Consider the following 22,779-nt stretch of genomic DNA (forward strand, 5'->3'; position numbering starts at 1 on the left):
GGATTTTCTTTTTCACTCTGGGAATAATAAACAGGGAACCACTGGAGTTTATTGACTATTGGGATGACATGCTCAGATGTCTTTGGGAAGATCATTTTGGTGATGTGGCATGGAGGGTGGACTGGGATGAAGAGGTAGTTAAGTACTTGAGACCAACCAAAAGGCTGTCATAATAGTCCAAGCATGAGGTCATTAGGGCTGCACCAAGGTGGTGGTAGCGCCCATGGAAAGATATCACATGTCAGAGAATTATTTTGAAGGTAAAACTGACAGGATTTGACAACATTTGATGTGTGAAATGAGAAGAGTGAGAAGTTGATGATGATAACCTAAGGAATTGGGAGTATGGGTAACTAGGAGGATGGTGGAACCTCAGCAGCAGTAGGGAAAGCTGGAAGAGGAAGAGTTTGAGGGGGAAAATAATAAGTTCAATTTTAGACATGTTGAGTTTAAAATGTCTACAAAATATGCAAATCAAGATGTTCAGATGCAATTGGAGATGTGAGACTGGATATCAAGAGAGAGAGAGAGACATTAGGGCCAAATGAGTCTATTGACAATCCTCTACAAAAAAAAAAAAATTGAATCCATGGGAGCTTGTGAAATCAAACAGTAAAATAAAATAGAAGAGAAGGAAACCTAGGACAGATCCTTAAAGGGATATCAATAGCTGAGAGAAAAGGGATTAATGTGGATGAAAACTCAGTAAAGGATACTGAAAAGAAGCAATCAGAAAGGTAGGAAAACCAGGAGAAAGCAATATCTTGATAATCTAGAAAGAAGAGAATAACTAGGAAAAGAGGGTGATTGTGTCAAAGGTTGCAGAAAATTCAAGGATAAGGGTAGATTTAGCAATTAAGACATGACTGTTAAACTTGGAGAAAACAGTTTCAGTTAAGCGATGAGGTTAGAAAACTTCCCACAGACAGATAAGAAAAAGAGAGGGAAAGCATAGCATCAATCTTAGGTAGCCTTCTCAAAAAAGAATGTAAAATGGGCAAACGCTCTAAGAGTATAGCTATTGAAGACTGGATGGATCAAATGAAAGCCGTTTTTTGTTTCGTCTTGTTCTGTTTTTTAAAGAAGAAGGTGGGTGTCAATGTAGAGTTTGCCTTGGCAAGGAGAAGAGCTACCTCTTCATGTGAGAGATATCATGAGGTATTGTAAGACACAGAAGACGATATTAGAGGAAGCTCTTGGCATACGACCTCAATTTTTTCAGTGAAAAATGAAGCAAAGATTCCAGTTGAGAGGCTGAGAGGAAGAGAAGACATGAGAGGTTTGAACTTTAACTCATAGGATCTGAGTTGGAATCCCAGCTCTTATACTTTGTACCTATATGACTTTGGATATGTAACTGAACTTCTCTGGGCTCCAATTTCCTCAACAGTACAATGAGAAGATTGGACTAAATGACTTCTAAAGTCAATTCCAAATCTAGATCTATGACCTTAAATTATTCAAATGACTATAAGAATTAGAAACTTATTTAAAAAAAAACATGCAGAAAGGCAATTTTCTATTGACTCAGCTTTTAAAATTAGGGAAAATATATTGCTCTTCCACTGTATGATAATTTCCACAACCCAAATTCAGAAACAACATAAATACAGAGCAAAAAATAAATATATAAATAAAAAAGGTCTGCACTTCAAAATTTCAAAATAAATTTAAAAGTATTTCAAATACTTTATTTTTCTCCTTCTGAAAGGTCATTTTTTATATAGTACTTTCACAACTCAGCTGTCTCAAATACTTAGTATAGCACATTTTATTTTTATTTTCACTTAAAATGAATGTGCTGAATTGTACAAACTCCAAGTGTCAATATTAATGCTTGTGAAAAGTCTACATTATGCCCAGAACACAATTATTAGAGAATGGATGCTTTAGAAAGAATTTTACTTCTGGGAAAATTCTAAGTTTTTTCTGTTTTATTAGGATAAGTGCATGGTAATATAATGCAGTTAGACATGCTATAGCTTTACAATGCCAAGCTTCTAGGTGAAGAATTCAGTGGGACTGGCAAGAAGCAGTAAAAGGTTTGCACATGTTATCTATATAACACCTAGCATCTTGATAGGTTTTAATCTTGAATATCAAGAATTTTTAACACTTAAAACATTTGTAAAATACAAAGTCACTCAGACACTTACCAGTTATATGACTTCGGAAAATTCATTTAACCACTCTCTGCCTCAGTTTCCAAATGGAAAATGGTTATAATACCATCTACCTCCCAGGGTTGTTGTGAGGATCAAATAAGTTATTTGTAAAGTACTTTAGTGGCTATAGTAGGTGTTTAATAAATGAATGTTCCTTTGTACTTACCTTGCCCTATCCAGCCACACCTCTTCCATTTTGTCCTTTTGAAGTTACTTTTCATTTAAATCCAAGTGCAAAATCTTGCATGTATGCCTATTGCATTTCAGCTTAGATGTGAGCTAAAGTTCTAGGCTCTAGAAATGTTTCTTGGAGCATAACTATTAACTTAGCTTTGTATCACTTATAAATTTGATAAGCATTTCATCTATGCCTTTATCCAAATCACATATAGAATGTTAAATAGCATGTAGTCAAGCACCAATGCCTGGGGCATGCTTCCCAAGTTGATTAAACCACTAATGACAATTCTTTGTATCCAGCCATTCAAATAGCACTAAATCCACTTAATCGCATTATCATTGACCCTATATCTCTCCACCTTTTCATGGTAATAAAATGGGAAAAGATTTTCATATGTTTTGTTAAAATCTGGGTAAACTATATCTAAAGCATGCCCTAGATCTGCCAATATGGTAAGTCTGAAGACAGAGAGGAAGAGAGAGAGAGAGAGAGAGAGAGAGAGACAGACAGACAGACAGACAGACAGAGACAGAGAAAGAGAGAGAGAGAGAGAGAGAGAGTCTGGAATGACCTATTCTTGAAGAAGCTATACTGACTGTGAGCACGACTTCCTTTTGTAGGTCTTCACTAATGACTCCTTAAACAAAATGTTTTGGAATTGTGTCATAAATCAAAGTCAGGCTCACTTGTCTATAGTATGCAGACTCCATTGTCTTTTTACTCTGTCACTTCTTTTAAATTGTTTCAGCATTTGCCCTTCTCTATCCTGTGACTTTGTTCTTGTTTTTCATGATGTCTCAAAAATCACAAAAATTAGAACAACAACCATGTCTGCTAGTTCTTCCAATTACCTGGTATGCACTGTATTTAGGCATGGTGACAGGAACACAGTAAGGGCAGTGATGTGCTCTGCTACTATCTCTCTATTTACGTTGGTTATCAACTCTGTATTAGCCATTATTTGTTGGTTCTTGGCAGTTCAAAGATTATTCTGCTGGGCAGTGGAAATAACAACAACAGCAATGGCATAAGAGCTAAGGAGCTGTTTTCTTTCAATCATGTGTAATATTCTTATCTATGCTTACATCTTCTTACAAATATCTCAATGTATTTACATCATAAACAAAGAAACAAAAGCTACCTTTAGCTTGCTTTTCCATCCTCAGCTCAATATGAGCTTTAGATCTCCTAAATCTATTACAGGACAGAGTCACCTTTAAAAAATATGTATATGGGGGCAGAGCCAAGATGGCAAACTGAAAGCAGTGACTTGCTTGAGCTCTCCCCCAAACCCCCCCAAACACTCATAAAAAATGGCTCTAAACAAATTCTGAAGCAGCAGAACCCACAAAAAGACAGAGTGAAACAAATTTCCAGCCCAAAACAACCTGGATGATTGATCAGAAAGGTATATCATTCCAGGCCGCAGGCCACAGCAAACTTGGAGCAGGCCTCAGAGGACTGAATTGTGGGTAGCTGTGGAGGTTTCCAGACTCCTCAATCCACGAATGGCAAACACAACTTAGAAGGTCAGTGGGAAAAGTGTGTTTCTGTCGGTGCTCAAAGAGGAAGGCAGGGTCACAGCTCCATTCCCCAAGAGCCTGGCCCGGGGAGGGGGGGGTCAGCTGCTTCCCAAGCTTCCGGCCCACAGACTGAGGGGGAATACAATGGCTGATCACAGAGGGATTGCAGGGATCTCTTTGTTAATGCTGAGGCAGGAATCTCTTGATTTGCCCGTATTTGGATCTGGGCCACAGTTCTGGGCAGCAGTGCTGGGGTGAGGAGGAGCACTGGTGTGGAGGAGCTTGTAGTGGCTGTGGAGAGGAGCCCTTCCTCACAGTTACAGGACAGAAAGGAGTATTTGTAGTCGCAGGCCAGGAAAGGAGTAAACACCTCGCCCCTTATCATACCACCTTGGAAGAATTGAAAATTTACAGGTCCCTACAAGTATCTCTGAAAATAGCTCTACAAACCCCTGAAGCTTGGGACAGTACATTCTCCACATTGGAAGCCGACTCTTACCTTAACAAAGAATTTAAAACTCAGATAATTGGCTGGGATCATGAGCAAGCAGCAGAAAAAGAGTCAGACTATATTAACTTACTTTGGTGAAAGAGAAGATCAAAATATACAACCAGAAGAAGACAACAAAGTCAAAGCTCCTACATCCAAAGCCTCCAAGAAAAATACGAATCAGTCCCAGGCCTTGGAAGAGCTCAAAAGGGATTTTGAGAAGCAAGTAAGAGAAGTAGAGGAAAAACTAGCAAGAGAAATGAGAGTGATGCAAGAAAATCATGAAAAACAAGTCAACAGCTTGCTAAAGGAGACCCAAAAAAATACTGAAGAAAATAACACCTTAAAAAATAGCCTAACCCAAATGGCAAAAGAGGTCCAAAAAGCCAATGAGGAGAAAAATGCCCTAAAAAGAAAAATTGGCCAAATGGAAAAGGAAGTCCAAAAGATTACTGAAGAAAATACTTCCTTAAAAATTAGAATAGAGCATTGGAAGCTAGTGACTTTATGAGAAATCAAGACACTGTAAAACAAATCCAAAAGAATGAAAAATTAGAAAACAATGTGAAATATCTCATTGGAAAAACAACTGACCTGGAAAATAGATCCAGGAGAGAGAATTTAAAAATTATTGGACTATCTGAAAGCCATGATCAAAAAAAGAGCCTAGACATCATCTTTCAAGAAATTATCAAGGAAAACTGCCCTGATATTAGAACCAGAGGGCAAAATAGAAATTGAAAGAATCCACAGATCTCCTCCTGAAAGAGATCCCCAAAGGAAAACTCCTAGGAATATTATAGCCAAATTCCAGAGTTCCCAGGTCAAGGAGAAAATATTACAAGCTGCCAGAAGGAAACAATTCAAGTATTGTGGAAACACAATCAGGATAACACAAGATTTAGCAGCTTCTACATTAAAGGACCGCAGGGCATGGAATATAATATTCTGGAGGGCAAAGAGATAGGATTACAACCAAGAATCACCTACCCAGCAAAACTGAGTATAATCCTTCAGGGGAAAAAATGGTCATTCAGTGAAATAGAGGACTTTCAAGCATTCCTGATGAAAAGACCAGAGCTGAATAGAAAATTTGACTTTCAAATACAAGACTCAAGTGGAACATGAAGAGGTAAACAGGAAAGAGAAATCATAAGAGACTTATTAAGATTGAACTGTTTACATTCCTGTGTGGAAAGATGATATTTATAACTCATGAGACCTTTGTCAGTATTATGGTAGTTGGAGGAAAAAAATTATATGTATGTATAGATAGATAGATAGATAGATAGATAGATAGATAGATAGATAGATAGAGGGCACAGGGTGAGTTGAAGATTAAGGGATACTATCTGGAGAATAAAATTAAGGGATGAGAGAGGATGATACTCAGAGAAGAAAGGGAGAGGTAGAATGGGGTAAATTATCTCACAAAAAAAAAGAAAAGTCTTTTACAGTGGAGGGGAAACAGGGGAAGGTGAGAGGGAATGAGTGACTCTTATTCTCATAGGATTTGGCTTAAGGAGGGAATAACATGCACATTCAATTGGATATGGAAATCTGCCTTACCCTACAGGAAAATAGGACAAGAGAGGAGGGGCATGATAGAGAGGAGGGCAGATTGGGAAAGGGGGTAATCAGAAGCAAATACTTCTGAGGAGGGACAGTGTCAAAAGTAAAAATAGAATAAATGGAAGGGCAGGATAGGATTAAGGGAAATAGAGTTAGTTTTTCACAACATGTCTACTGTGGAGGTGTTTTGCATAACTGCACACATACAACCTACATTGAGTGGCTTGCCTTTTCAATGAGGGTGGGTGAGGAGGGAGAAGGAAAGAAAATTTGAAACCTAAAGTTTTAAAAACATGTTTAAAAAAATGTTTTCACATGCTACTGGGAAATAAGAAATACAGGAAATGGGGTACAGAAGTCTATCCTGCCTTACAGGAAAATAGAAGGGGAAGGGGATAAGAGAAGGGGGGAGAGATAGAAGAGAGGACAGACTAGGGGAAGGGATATTCAGAATGCATGACATCTTGGGGTGGGGGGAGGGGTGAGATGGGGTGAAAATTTGGAACTGAAAAACTTGTGGAAGTGAATGTTGAAAACTAAAAATAAGCAAATTTATATTTAAATATATATATGTATTTGCGGTTAATATTACATATAATATCTGAAAAGGTTGTTGCAAAAATTAAGTGGGGATACACACACATATATTGAAAACTGTGAAATTGCTATTTGTTATCATGAATAATAGTATGTTATTTAGTAGCATCCTATGCTATTTCCATTTCTTCCATCTTCTATATATCTAAGGAGCTCAAGGATGCCTCTATTGTCTGTCTCTATAAAGGTAAAGGAAATAGATTTGTCCTGTAACAGTCGTGGGGACAGGGGTTTCTCTCTTAGTCACTGATGGCAAGATTCTTGCCAGAGTCCTCCTTAATAGGCTGATCCTTCACCTGGAAGATGGCCATTTACCTGAGAGCCAGTGTGGCTTCAGAAAGCATCAAGAAATGGTTGCTATTGTGTTTGCTGCCCAACAAGTCCCAAAGAAATTCCAGGAGCAGAACAGAGGTATACAACATTTGTAGATCTGACCAAGATCTTTAATACTGTCAGTTATGAAGGTTGTGGAAAATTACGTCCAAATTTGGTTGCCTGGAGAAGTTCCTCAGCATTGTATGTCAATTTCATGATGGCATGCTTGCGTAGGTTTCCATTCACAGTGGAGTAAAACAAGGCCGAGTGCTTGCTCCCATGCTTTTCAGCATGATATCTGAGGCCATGTTTTAAATACTTTCTATGAGGATGAACATGGCATCAAGGTCAGCTACCACACGGATGGTAAATTCTTCAACTTGAAAAGACTACAAGCCAAGGCCAAAGTGGAGTGTTGGTGAATGATTTTGTATTTGCTGATGATTGTACATTCAATACAGCCTCTGAAGCTGAGATGCAACAAATTATGGATCAATTTTCTGCTGCTTGTGCTAATTTTGGCCTAACATTAACACCAAGAAGACACAGGTGCTCAGTCAGCTACCACCACACTATTCATATGTGGAACTATTGGCTACAGCAAATGGAGAAATTTTCAATGCTGGGGATAAGCTCACTTATATGGGTAGTGTATTTTCCAGGGACGTACACATTGGTAATGAGATTGACTCACACATAGCCAGAGCTGGCTCAGTGTTTGGGAAACTCTGAACGAAAGTAAGGGAGAGAAGAGGTATTAGACTGACTGCCAAACTGAAGGTCTGCAAAGCCATTGCGCTGACCTCATTGTTGTATGCCTGTGAAACCTGGACTGTATACCAGCACTGTGCCAGGAAATTGAATTGCTTCCATCTGAAATGTCTTAGGAAGATTCTGAAGATCATCTGGCAATATAAGATACCAGACACCTAGGTCATTTCTCGAACCAAACTGACAAGTATTCAAACCCTGCTTCAGAGAATGCAATTCTAATGGGTTGGACATTGTTCAAATGCAAAATGCATGCTTGCCAAAAAGACTGTTTTATGGAGAACTGACACAGAGCAAGCATTCACATAGTGATCAGAAGAAGTGATACAAGGACATTCTCAAGGTCTCTCTTAAGAAGTTTGGAATTGATTGTGTGACATGGGAAACACTAGCACAGGGCTGCTCAGCATGGTGTGCCCACATCAGAAAATGTGCTGTGATGCTCATCAGTTGGAGAATGGCTGACCAAGTTGTGGTACATATGCATGGAATGGAATGCTATAAAAAATGACGAACAGACAGACTTCAGAAAAACCTGGAAAGACTTGTGTGGTCTGATGCTGAGTGAAGTGAGCAGAACCAGTAGAACATTGTACACTATAACAGCCATGTTGTGCAATGACTAATATTGATAGATTTAACCCTTCTCAGCAATACAAGGATCTAAGTCATCTCCAAAAGCCTCATGATGGAAAATGCTATCCACATCCAAAGAATGAACTAGGGAGTTTCAATGCAGATCAGAGTATACCATTTGCTATTATTTTCTTGTTTTGTGTTTTGTTTCCTCTTTCTGGTGGTTCCTCCTATTGGTTCTAATTCTTACTTAGAACATCACTAATGTGAAACTATGTTTAATAGGAATGTATATGTATAGCCTATATCAGATTGTGCGTCACCTTGGGAGGGAGGTGGGGCGGGATGGGGAGAAAAATTTAAAATGCCAAAGCTTATGGAAGTGATTGTTGATAAATCAAAATAAATTAATTAAAAAGAAAAAAAAAGGTGCTGTGCTCTATGAGTAAGGCAGAACTGAAATAGCTCAAGAGAAATGCAAGATATGCACACTTAGAGAATTAACCCCAAAGGTTAACATGGACTATTTGTGTTCGACCTGTGATAGAACATTCCAAGCTTGCATTGGTCTGATCAGTCACAGTCGGACACACTAAAACTTAATTCTTGCATAGTGATGTCATTTTGGTCCTCTTCAAAAGTGAAAGACGACAACAAGAACAAACGTATTATAAAAATCTATATTGGTTCATGAGTTAATTTACCGTTTACCCGTGTCAGCTTGTTTTTGTTCCTAATTGGCATTGTTTCTCTTTGTGATCTCAGAATTGCTTTTCTGAGATTTTTCTATCACTTCTAGGCTGATGTTTCCTATAGAATTTTAGATGTTGGAGTCCTACGTATTTTTTTCTTTAAGTCTTTTGAAATACTCTTTGTTTGAATCTAAAAAGCTATCTATTACCAATTTTCTTGTCTTTATCAGGAAAATGTGAAATACTTGTTCCTTCCCTTTTCTCACACCCTACTGAGGTTCTCATCATTTTCACCCTAGGAATCAGCTCTTCTGTGTTGGTGCAAATCAGATTCAGAAAGCTATTCCTCTCACTGGTTTCTGAAGATTTTGTAGCCTGAAATTATCAATAAAGCAAGTCAAAACATATTTGCTGTAGTTTTTCTAGTAAAGAAAGAACATGAGACGTGCAAATAATTGAAGTCCCACATGCTTATTATTCAGGCAGCTAGGTGGTATGGTGGGTAGAGCATCAGGCCTGAAGTCAGGACGACTCATCTTCCTAAATTCAAATCTAGCCACAGACACTAAACAGCTATGTGACCCTGGACAAGTCTTTTAACCTTGTTTGACTGTTTCCTCACCTGTAAAATGAGCTGGATAAGCAAATAGCAAACTACTACAGCCTCTGCCAAGAAAACCACAAATGTGATCACAAAAAAAAAGTCAAAACTATCATGCCTATGTCAAAATTGTGATCTATTGTCCAAACTTATCTATCTTTCTGTCTGTCTATCTGTCTATCTATGCAATATTACATTTGTGTCTGTCCCCACTGATCTTGTCAATGCACATTCACATCCTTCCCCAACTCTAGTTCTTGAATTCTTCATGTGAATAAGTTCTAGTTCTAGAGTCAGAAGACTGTCGTTCTAACCTCATCTCTGCTTCTTGTTACCTTGGCCAAGTCACTTAACCTCTCTAGGCTTTAGTTTCCTCATCTGTAAAATGAAAAGATTAGATTAGATAATTTATGATATGCTTTTCAACTCTGAATGAATTATACTTTTGTAAAGTATCTCACACACACACACACATACACACACACACACACACACACAGAGCTTAGCCTGGTTACTTTTATCAGGTGAGAATACATGACATTTGACTCAATCAGAGCATGAACTGGGTGTGATGAAGGTCAAAATATCTCCACTGAATCAAGAAATCGATTATTTAAAAGCATTTCCATTCATGTGATGAGAAGTATGGTCAGCTTGGTTAATGGATTTGATCATATCATATCCTGTGGGATTTGCATAAAACCAGGAAACTACTTTGGAATTTAAGATTTGAACATCTAGCAGCTTAGAGGTAGAAACCTCTAGCCAAGCCACTGAGAATCATTCCTTTAAGTTTATATGGAGGAGAATTAGTCTTACTTAGGGTTAGGATTAGGATTAGGAAAAGATCCCCAGCTTTGGCCTCAGTCTCCATCCTTCACAACCTGACTAAAGGAAAGCCTTTTCACCTTTAGAAGGTCAGACATTTTGGAGACTTCTTGTCCTCATTAGAGTTCTAACATTTTCCCCAGAACAGCTTAAACAGTTTCTACACTGGGAGGTAAGGACAAACTAGATATACCAAAAAAAAAAGGTGGCTTCAATACTCTATAAAGAGCCCAGCAAACACATTATATAATTACTAAGGAGAACTTCATGAACACCTCATGAAGGGCTGAAAAGGTCTTCCAGAAATCAGCAGCTACCCTTTGCCACACACTCTCTAAATTTTAGTGCACTTTCCCTTAGACTCTCTCTGTGCTTGTGGAAGACTGGTTCATAGACTTTGTGTGGGGGCATATTTTATGTAAATTGTTCTTAGGATTTCATTTTTGTAAAATGTCTCTTTCTAAAAATTGTACAGCTGACCAAATAAAATGAAACAATAATCATAGTGATAAGTACATGAATTGGTGTTTGTGAACCATAGTGCTAGATGACCAGCCACAAACTTTCTAGGTCATCCCTAGGATTCTGAAAAGAACTATAGCATATACCCTATGATGACCAACCAATACAAGTAGAGTTTTTTGAAAGTGAGCCCAGAATATGTGCTATACTATGAAGTTAAGAGTTTATCTTAGTTTAGCTTTGCTTTCCAAGGCCCCCAGGAAGGTGAGGGTAAAAAGGATCATAGAAAGTAAAAAGTATTCTAGGAGATGTGTGTTGGTATATTTTGTAGAATTCTTACTTTTCCATTTGTATTTCCTTTGGAATGACTTCTGTGCAGATCTGTGTGTATGTGTGTATGAGATTAGGCATAAAAAAAAGAAGCTACTCTGATAATCTATTCTTTTCCTGCTGTGTAGCAACCACATGAAGAGAGCAAAGTGAGAACTGAGATATCTGTAAAGTCATTCTTGATTCAGGACTAAAATTCAAGGGAAACTAGCAGCTTTCATTGCCTGAAGATCAAATAATTATTCTTTTTAATTATACATGTGAAGTCATACAAAACTTATTTTCGTTAGTCATGTTGCAAAAAAGCAAGAAAAATAAAGTAAAAAAAAAGATTCAGTCTGCAGAGTTCATCAGTTCTGTCTCTGGAGTCCTTTGGACTTGTCTTGGATCATTGTATTGATCAGAGTAACTAAATCTTTCAATGTTGATCATCTTTACAATGTTGTTACTGTGTGCAATGTTCTCTCTGGTCATTTCATTTTGCATCAGTTCATATGTCTTCCCAGAGTTTTTCTGAAACCATACAGATCAAATGAAATTTCCCTTCCACCCATCTTTATATCCTCAATGTCTAACATAGAACCTTGTACACGGTGAGTTGCTTGAATCCTCTCTCTAATCACCAACTGCTTACTGAGAATTTCTAATTAATTGGCCTATAAAAACCTTAATCTCAACATGCCCAGTATACATCTCATTTTATTTCCCACAAAAGTCCGTCCTTTTTAATGATGGCAGCTGGCACGTATAAGGCTTGCAAAGCATTATACAAATGTTATCTCATCTGACTCTCACAATAACCCTGAGAGTTAACTGCTATTATTATCTCCTTTACCATCCATCTGCCAGTTACTTATTTCTGCTGAGAACACCACCATCTTTCTATGTCACCCAGGTTTACAATCATGGAGTCATGCTCTATTCCTCACTTTCACTTATCTTGCATATTCAGTAACTTGTCAAATTTTCTAATTTCTACCTCCAAACATTTCTGAAATCTATCTTTTTTTTTTCACACATACAGACACAACCTTAGTTCACTCCTCACCCCTCTGATACTATCCCCATATATTTTGCTCACACAGTTATTTGCATGTTGTCTCTATAGTTAGACCATGATCTCCTTAAGAGCAGGGACTATTTTTCTGCCTTTCTTTGTATCCTCATCATTTAGCACAGAGCCTGACATATGATAAGTATTTAATAAAATGGCTGTCAGCTGACTGGACTTTTACTGAAATAGTTTCCTAAATGGTCTCCCTGCTTCAAATCTTTCCTTACTTCCATGCATCCTCAAAAGAATCAATCCTTCATATATTAAACACTTACTATGTTCCATCACTGTGGTAGGCACTGGAAATAGAAAAAAAATGAAATTTTAAAAAACAAAACAGCTACTTTCAATGAGTAAAAAATCAAGAATCAATCAAACAAATTTAAAAGAATGAAAAATAGAAGAAAATATAAACTATCTCATTGGGAAAAAAATTGACTTGGAAAATAGATCCAGGAGAAACAATGTCTGATTCATTGAACTACCTGAAATCCATAATCAAAAAGGGGACCTGGACAACATCTTTCAGGAAATTATCAAGGAAAAATGCCTTTCCCCAACAAATTATCTTATATAAAGTTTTATCTATTGCTTGTATGGGAAGGTTGATTAAAGGACCCATGTTTAAAGAAATATTTGCAATTCTCTATTCCTTTAAGAATTTGAAGAAATTTCTTAATCAACATGAGAGGATCATAGGATTATGGCCATAGAATCAGTCACTCCACTGCACCAATGTTTAAAACAAAACAAAAATTGTCCAATTCTGAAATCACTTGAGAGAGTTCCAACAATGACAGTCACAAGTTAGACATAGAAGAGGAACAAGCCTAGCTCAGCTACCTATCCATAAAACATATTGTAGCTGGAAGAACATTGAGAAGGTATTCTTTTATAGTGTCTCCTCTTATTACCTTTTTTCCCTTCTAAATTGACCTTTTCTGTTCAGTCTATAGTCTGAATGCAAACTAGGAGTTAAATCCAAAATGACTGCTATTTGTGTTTCTATTCGTGTTTTGTTTTTAAAGATATAATGATTTAATTTATATTAATTGTCTGTTTCAGAACTTCATTCATCCAATGTGTTTGATCTCTCTCTTCTCAAAAACAAATACATGAATAAATAAATAAATAAGTAATGAGGGAGACAAGTACTTGTACAAATATGTATTTGTATACAGATTGAACACAACATAGTTTGAGGAAAGGATACACTAATAGCTCAGGGCATTAGAAGAAGATTCATGAAGAAGGTAGCACCTGAACTGAGCAAATCAGAGATTCCAAGAAGGAGAGAAAGGATTTACTTCTAGGCATAAGGAGCAGATAATTTAAAGTCACAGAGACAAAAGGAAATAGAAATTTGCATTGGCAGAACAGTGAATAGAACATTATGGTTAGATTATAATGTGGAGAGGAAAGTGTGAGAAGACTATGATGGTAGGAAGGGACCAGGTTGCAAAGAAATTTAAACATAAACCAGAAGATTTTATAATTGAATTGGGCCATTGAAGTTTGTTGAGTAAGGGAGTGATAGGATCACACACTGACGTCTCCATGCATCAAAATATGAGTTGACAGTTTCAAGGGTCTTATCCAGTTCTCCATAGAATTCCTTTACTCTTCATAATCCTTTGCAATGAATATTAGTGCATAAACTGTAATTATCATCACCATATTCTGTTTGCTCATGCTCATTACCAACATTGAAAGGACAGATGATTAAGGGTCCCATGATGTAATGTTTCATATTGCTTTGGACACTTGATAAAGCATGATAAACAACTTCTTGTTTTGTTTCTCAGGAAAATTTGAGAGTCTTTCTTACATTTGACTGTAATTTCTTTGTCTCATATTTTCTTATTGAAAGAATGCTAGTACAGATGTGGTTCAATTCCTCTAGTACCATGATTACTCTTTGCTCTTTGGACAATGATTGATATTAAAAGTATCACCAGTCAAACTGATGGCTATGAATGGTCTAAGAACTTACATTCCCTCTTTTCCCCCTTTTTACTATCATCACTGGAGTAGAAAAGTGGAGGATACATAAGGGATATGAAGGATTTTTGGATATTTTTACCTCATTCTATGACCTTTTATAATGAAATACATCACCTCATGGTAAACTTTCTTGGGAATGAACTTTTCCACATATATGTACACATATGTACATATGCACATTTGTGTATATGTATGCATATACGTGTGTGTATACACACACATACAATTTTCTAAGGATGAACCTTTATCCACTTAGACTACAGAAAGATAGGTATAGAGAATACATATACATAGGAAATATAAAGTTATATATACTCCTATATATGGATATATAACGTGAAATATATATATATATATATATATACACACATACACATATTGTCTAGTATATACATACTATATTGTATTTATATACACATATGCGTATATATGTACAATTAAGTATAATTAATATGTTGCCATTATATTATATAATTGTATAAATAATTTTATTTATATGTGTCTATATATACATGCATACAAACATCTTTATTATTTGGTAACAGTCATCAAAATTTATATGCTATCATATCCACCAAGAACCTACATTGAGACAAAACATGTATGTAGGATATTAGGGAATGTTAAGTATTTGACAAGCAACAAAACTCTAAACCCCCTTAGCTAAAACTTAACCTGCTGACAGGATCTGTACCAATTATAGCTTTGTATCCCCGGTTCCTGATTCAGCATATTGTAGGTATTCAATAAATGTTGCTGATTATAATGGTACATTTCTCACTAATCTTTAACTGCAATCATTTATAACTTAATTGAATCCAACAGTTTTCATAGTGTTTATTTTTTGTGTTAACCTGGATTCTTATCTTGGGTTTCAGTCCTCTCCTGGATTTTTCTATGGTTTCAGGCTCCTAGGTTCAGAACTTCAGCCTAGTAATATCAAAGCCCGTCTGATCTATCTTTTTCCAGCTGTTTTGTTTCTCTGAGTAAAAGATAGAAGTCATCTATGCCCTTGTTTAGGCTGTTAGAGCTGATCAAAGGCACAGCCTTAATTATTTTTCTAGCCTTAACATCTCCTGGCAGGTCTGCTGTTCGTTATGGAATCCATTACATTCTCTCCCTCTCTCTCTCTTCATATTGGAAATAGAAAAAGAAATGTAACAAAATAACTATTATATGTAGTTATAGCAAAATAACTACATATAGCAACAGAATACAGAAATTTTCCACTCTCCTTTAAAGGACATGGAAAAGATTCTCACAAGAAAACTAACAGTGTTAGCTGCTAGGTTAGCTATTACTTAATATTTAAAGACTATATTTTAATATACTACCTAAGTACAAAACATTTTAGTAAGAAATTTCCTTAGAATGGATTTCTTAAAAAGCCTGCTATCTGTAAGAGAACAAAATCTTTAAAACAAATAAAGCACAACAAACGTTTTAAATGGGATACTGCATGGCCTCATCTGCATAGTCAGAAATGGGTAAGTAAACACAAATTATCCTTGAATGTTTATATTTGGCCATATTTAACAGATACTTTTCAAGTTTACAATAGACTTTCTTATTTAAAAATGGCCTTTTGTTTTATGTTTCCCTTTTTATCTCTCCCTGTCTCCTCTCCCAGAGAACCATCCTTTGTAATAAAGAATTTTTCTTAAGAAAAAGAAAAAATAGGCAAAACTTATCAATATATTTAAAATATTTGAAAATACATTCAGTGGTACACACTTACACCCCTCCCCCCCAAACACAACTTCAAACTGTTGAGAAGTGGTGTCTTCTCATATTTTTTTCTATTTATATATCTTTTTAGAGACTCTTTTTTTCTTAATTTTACATTTATTTTCAGTTCTATTGTTGTTTTCTTTTAAATTATTTTTATTTTGTGTGCTTACTTAAATTGCATAGTTTCACATAAATCGCTACATTTCCATATTCATCATGTTCATTTTTCCATATATAATATTCATGTGCCACAACTTATTTAGTCATTTCCCAGCTGATGGGCCTTTACTTTGTTTCCAATTCTTTCTTACCAAAAGAAGTGCTGCTGTAAATATTTCATTATATATGGAAGCTTCCTATTTTTGGTCAATGTCTTCCCTAGGAATACATGCACTATTAAAAGGCCGGATATTTTGATAATTGAAAATTGTTTTACAAAACCTCCAACAGTGCAATAGTTTGCCTGTCTTTACCATCTTCCTTAAAATAGATTATTTTCAACTTTTATCATTTTTGCCAATTTGCTATATATGAGGAGAAACCTCAGAGTCATCTTAATTTGACTCTCTCCTATTATTAGTAAATTAATGGTATCCTTCTTTAATTTGGTTGTCAACAGTATGCAATTCTTTTTTGATAATTATTTATATCCTTTGATGACTTATGCAGGTAGCTAGATTTGCAGTGGATAAAGTACATCACTTGGAGTTAGAAAAACCTAAATTTTAATCTTGCCTCAAACACTTTTTAGGTGTGTTACTCTGGGCAAATCATTCAACCTTTATCTCAGTTTCTTTATCTGTAAATTGGGTATAATAATAGCACCTACTTCCCAGAGTTATTAGGAGGATAAAATAATGTTTTTTGCAAAGCACTTTGCAAATCTTAAATCATTAAATAAATCCTATTATTATTATTTCATCATCACCATCCATTGGAAAATTACTTTTAATCTTATACATTTTGGTTATTTCTCTATATATCTCAGATATCAAATCTTTATCTGAGAAATTTAATAGAAAGATATTTTTTCCAGTTCAATTTCTTTCCATATTATTCTACTCACATTAATTTTGTTTGAGCAAAATCTTTTAAATTTAATGTAATCACAATCATCCACTTTATCTTTTGTAATTGTGTCTATCTCTTTTCTGGTTAAAAATTCCTCTCCTACCTGTAGTTGTGAAAGATATTTGATAGACTTTTCTTCCAATTTGTTTAACATATGATCTTTCACATTCACATTTACATAACCATTGTGAATTTATTGTGGAATATGGTGTAAGATATTGCTCTATGATAATTTCTGCCATACTGTTTTCTGATTTTTGCAACAATTATCAAATAGAGAATCTTTTTCTTAATGAATGATATTTTGGTATTTATCAACAAGTTTATTGTGTTCTATTATTTCAGAATTTTTCCCTTCTTTAGTCTTTTCCATTACTCTTCTTTTCCATTTTTTTAACCATTATCAAAATCTCCCTTAGATTTTAGACCTTGTATCATTTTTAAATGCTTCGTTTGTGACACAGTAACATTCTATTTTCAATTAAACTTATACCTCCTAGAGGTGAATGAACATACATTATTCCTTTAGGCTTCTACATAAAACAACCTTGCTTGTTGCTAGATAATCAACCAATATTACAGGAATGAACTGAACTGAGAAGAGATAAAAACAAAGAGAAAAAATAGAATGTCTCTACATTTGAAATAACACATTTTGTATCTTAAATTTTCATTAAATACTTACTTTGTGCAAAGTGTTGTATTAGACAGCAAGGATATAAAGATAAAAAACAGATCCTGAACTTTCAAGGATTTGATAGGTGAATGTGAAGATACACTTATGCAAAAGTACACCTCACTTGGAGTAATATGTGATAAAATCAAAGGAGAAATCTACATAAAAAGTTATCTAGGAAAATGTAAGGGATATCATTTCTGGTAAAGTAAACTTTTTGAAAATGTTGACATCTGATTAGGGCAGAGGAGGATCCTGCAAATAGAGAACAGGAAATGCTGTTCTACACCCCTGAAATGGAAAGTGAGCATCCTACACAAATGCATAGAAATAAGAGGGTAGAGGATGAGATCAGAAAAATGTGTCCAAGGTCTTAAATCCCTGAATAAAGGGTGTGTAGGTTATTCTATAGCAAAGGAAGCCAGCGAAGACTTTTGTGCAGAATATTGTGGTAAAATCTATTAATTTAGATAGATTATCTTGACAATTATGCAAAGGAACAGTTTGAGAAAGGAGATTAAATTGGACTACCACACAGTGGATCTAAGAACACCATTGGAATGCATACTTCTTGAGGTCAGGGGCTATTTTTTTGGCATTCTTGGTTAAATGCTTAATTTATGCTTGTTGCAGATTCAATTATAACTAATTCAATTCAGCAAGCATATAATTACATATGAAGTATTGCAGGCCTTACTTTAGTTAATCTTGACACAAAGATTAAAAAAATGTCATTCTAGTCTTTAAAAAACTTACTAAGGAATTCAAAATGAAAATGTAATGTGACTTAAGAATACTGACAGTCAATTGAAATCATAGCATCATAAAGATATTAGGTTTTGGAAGGAATTCTGAAGATCAATTGGCCTAATACTCTGGTTATACAGAAGAGAAAACTAAGGACCAGGAGAAGTGAATTTTGTGTTCTGGTTCACAGAAGTCACTGACCAAACCAAGACTCAAACCCTCTTCTCCAGTAATCTTTTCTGTAAAAGTGTTTTTAAATGCTTTAAAATTTTAATAAAATAAAATACATAAGATTATCAAGGAAACCAATTCCACTCAAATTCAGTCATCAATTTTTTTCTAAATAATAAAAGACCCAAAGTTAAATTCTCCTGGTCTACAGAATCATTATGGCTTGTTGTAGCTCTAATACTCTATGCCATAATATTTATGTTTTAAGGCCCCCCACCAGCTGTAACAATACAGTTTCCTACAAGTCAGTGTTCTAAAATCTCTTCTGCCTTCAACATTTTAAAAATGTATTTATTTATTTTTAGTTTTCAAAATTCACTTCCACAAGATTTTGAGTTCCATATTTTCTCCCCATCTCTCCTTTCCCCCCCATTCCAAGACAGCATACATTCTGATTGCCCCTTCCCCCAATCTTCCCTCCCTTCTATCATCACCCCCCTTTATCTTATCCCCTTCCCTTCTAGGGGATAGATTTCTATATCCCATTGCCTGTGTATCTTATTTCCCAGTTGTATGCAAAAATAATTTCCAACATTCATTTTTTAAATTTTGAGTTCCAAATTCTCTCCCTTACTCCCTACCCACCCACCCCTATTGAGAAAGCAAGCAATTCAATATAGGTTATGCATATGTAGTCATGTAAAACAATTCCATAATAGTCATGCTGTGAAAGACTAACTATATTTCCCTACTATCCCACCCACCAATTATTCTGTTCTTCCCTTTGACCCTGTCCTCAAAACTGTTTGTTTCTGATTACCCCCTCCACAAATCTGCCCTCCCTTCTATCAACCCCCCTTCCCTACTTCCTTCCTACTTTTCTATAGGGTAAGACAGATTTCCATACCCAATTGAGTTGGTATGTTATTTCCTCCTTATGGTAAATCAGATGAAAGTAAGATTCACTCATTCCCTCTCACCTGCTCCCTCTTCCCTTCCACTGTAAAAGCTTTTTCTTGCCTTTTTTATAAGATAATTTACCCCATTCTACCTCCCCCTTTCTCCTTCTCCCAGTACAATTTTTCTCATCCATTAATTTTATTTTTTAGATAACGTCCTTTCACAGTCAACTCACCTTGTGACCTCTGTCTATATCTATCTATCTATCTATCCACACTTATATTTGTATGTATATATTCCTGCCAACTACCCTAATGCTGAGAAAGGTCTCATGAGTTACAAATACCATCTTCTCATGTAGAAATATAAACAGTTCAACTTTAATAAGTCCCTTATGTTTTCTCTTTCTTATTTACTTTTTAATGTGTCTCGAGTCTTGTATGTGAAATTCAAATGTTCTACTTTTTTTCTCAATAATGCATTAAATTCCTCTATGTCATTGAATATCAAAGTTCCCTCCCCATTGATTACACTCAGTTTTGCTGGGTAGGTGATTTTTTGTTTTAATCCTAGCTCCTTTAATCTCTGGAACATCATATTTCAAGCCCTCTGATCCTTTAACATAGAAGCTACTACATCTTGTGTTATCCTGATTGTGTTTCCACAATACTTGAATTTTTTTCTGACTGTTTAACATATTTTTTCCTTAACCTGGGAACTCTGGAATTTGGCCATAATATTCCTGGCAATTTTCCTTTTGAGATCTCTTTTAGGAGGATGGATTCCTTCAATTTCTACTTTACCCTCTGGTTCTAAAATATCAGGGCAGTTTTCCTTGATAATTTCTTGAAAGATGATGTCTAGGCTCTTTTTTTCTTCTTTCAGGCACTCTAATAATTTTTAAGTTATCTCTCCCGGATCTTTTTTCCAGGTCAGCTATTTTTCAATGAGATATTTCACCTTGGCTTCTAATTTTTTTTCAGTCTTTTGGTTTTGTTTTATAATTTCTTGATTTCTCATAGAGTCATTAGCTTCTATTTGCTCCACTCTCATTCTTAAGGAATTATTTTCTTCAGTGAGCTTTTGGACCTCCTTTTCCATTTGGCCAATTCTGCTTTTGAAGGCATTCTTCTCCTCATTGGCTTTTTGGCCTCTTTTTGCCATTTGGGTTAGTCTTTTTTTTTTTTTAAGGTGTCATTTTCTTCAGTATTTTTTGGTCTCCTTTACCTAGCTGTTGACTCATTTTTCATAATTTTCTTGCATCACCCTAATTTATCTTGCCATTTTTTCCTCTACTTCTCTTACTTGATTTTCAAAATCCTTTTTGAGCTTTTCCATGGCCTAATACCAATTTATATTTTTCTTGGAGGCTTTGGATGTAGGAACTTTGACTTTGTTGCTTTGAGTTGCTTTCTTCTGAGTATATATTTTGATCTTCCTTGTTACCAAAGTTAAGTTTCTATAGTTTGAGGGGGTTTTTTTTGTTTCCCCACAGTTTGTTCATTTTCCCCAGCGAATTATTTGACTTTTTAACTCATTGTTAAGGTAGGGCTCTGCTTCTAGTGTGAAAAGCATACTGTCCTAAGCTTCAGAGATTTTGGGCAGCTACTTTCAGAGATACTTCTAAGGACTTGTAAGTTTTCAGTTCTTCCAAGGTGGTATGATATGAGGAGAGGTGCTTACTCCTCACCTGGCCTGTGCTTTGGTCTGTGAGTGACCACAAGCACTCTTTTCTTCCCTGGAACTGTGAAGAGGGTTATCTCTGTACTGCTGTCATAAGCTCTGCTATGCCAGTGGACTACACTAGGACTGCCACTCAGTACTGTGATCCAGCTTCAAGTATGGGCAAAGCAACAGATTCCTGCCTCATTGCCAGCCAAGAGATCCCTATAATCCCCTTATGATCAGTTGTTCAGTTCCCTTACTGTCTGTGGGCTGAGAGCTTCAGAAGCAACTACTGTCGCTGTTGCCTCCCTACGGCCATGCTGTAGCCAGGGCTGGAATATGCTCCTCTCTCACTTGCATCTGACAGACCTTTCCCACTGACCTTCTCAGCTGTCTTTGGTATTTGTGGGTTGAGAAGTCGGGAAACCACCACAGCTGCCTATGATTCAGTCCCCTGAGGCCTGCTCTGGATTCCCCGGGGACCGATCTGTGCTGATGTGCCTTGCGCTGGAGTGCATTCCTCTCCCAGACTGGTGCAACAGACCTTTCCTGTCAACCTTCTGGGTTATCTTAGGCTGGAAATTTGTTTCACTCTGTCTTTTTGTGGCTTCTGCTGCTCTAGAATTTGTTTAGAGCCATTTTGTACAGGTATTTGGAGGGGTCTGGGGGACAGTTCAAATGAGTCCCTGTCTTTACTCTGCCATCTTGGCTCTGCTCCCTCCAGTAATTTTTTTTACAGCATATTCCTCCCTAGTCTAACTCAACTATTTTGCTACTGAAGTGACCACACATACAATATGTTGAGAGATTTTTTTTTCCCCCTAGATCACATGAAGTTGATTATAGATAGGTCCTGATTATTATGTGTAATGAATCCCCTGAAGTGGTCACATCATTTGAATTTTCATTGTATATCTCCATTGGGGTTGGAAACATTTATTACATTTTACTTAATTAGAACCTCAAATAGTATGACTTCAAATGCCTGTGACCACTTCAAATACTCATTATGTTCATTAATCATGATCTTGCTAGACAAATTAAATACTCAGATGTTGTTGTTCAGTCTTTTTAGTTGTGTCTGACTCTTCTTACCCCATTTGATGTTTGGTTTGTTTTTGGCAAGATATTGGAGTGGGTTTTTTTTAATTTAAATTTCCTTTTCCAGCTCATTTTACATATGAGGCAAGTGAGGCAAACAGGGTTAAGTGGCTTGCCCATGATCACATAGCCAGTAAATGTCTGAGCCTGGATTTGAACTTATGATTCCAAACCCAGTACTTTATCCACTGTGCCACCCAACTTTCCCAATACTCAGATACCTCAATATTATATCTACTATGCAAAACTATTATTACTTCTACATCTTAATGATGATGATCATGCAGCTAACATGTAGGTAGCACCTACTATGTGCCAGGCACTGTGAAAAGCACTCTACAATTGTTATCTCCTTTGATTCTCACAACAACCCTGAGAAATAGATGCTGATGTTATTCCTATTTAATAGATAAGAAAACTGAGGCAAACAGAAGTGAAATGATATGCCCAGGATCACACAGCTAATATAAGGGGGACATGAACTCAAGTCTTCCTGACTCTAAATGTGTCTATCTTTTGTGCCACCTCTAATTGAGCTCTAATCTAGCATAGAAAT

The sequence above is a fragment of the Phascolarctos cinereus genome, unplaced genomic scaffold (assembly GCF_003287225.1).
Source record: "Phascolarctos cinereus isolate Bilbo 61053 unplaced genomic scaffold, phaCin_HiC Scaffold_4;HRSCAF=312, whole genome shotgun sequence".
Lineage (NCBI taxonomy): Eukaryota > Metazoa > Chordata > Mammalia > Diprotodontia > Phascolarctidae > Phascolarctos > Phascolarctos cinereus.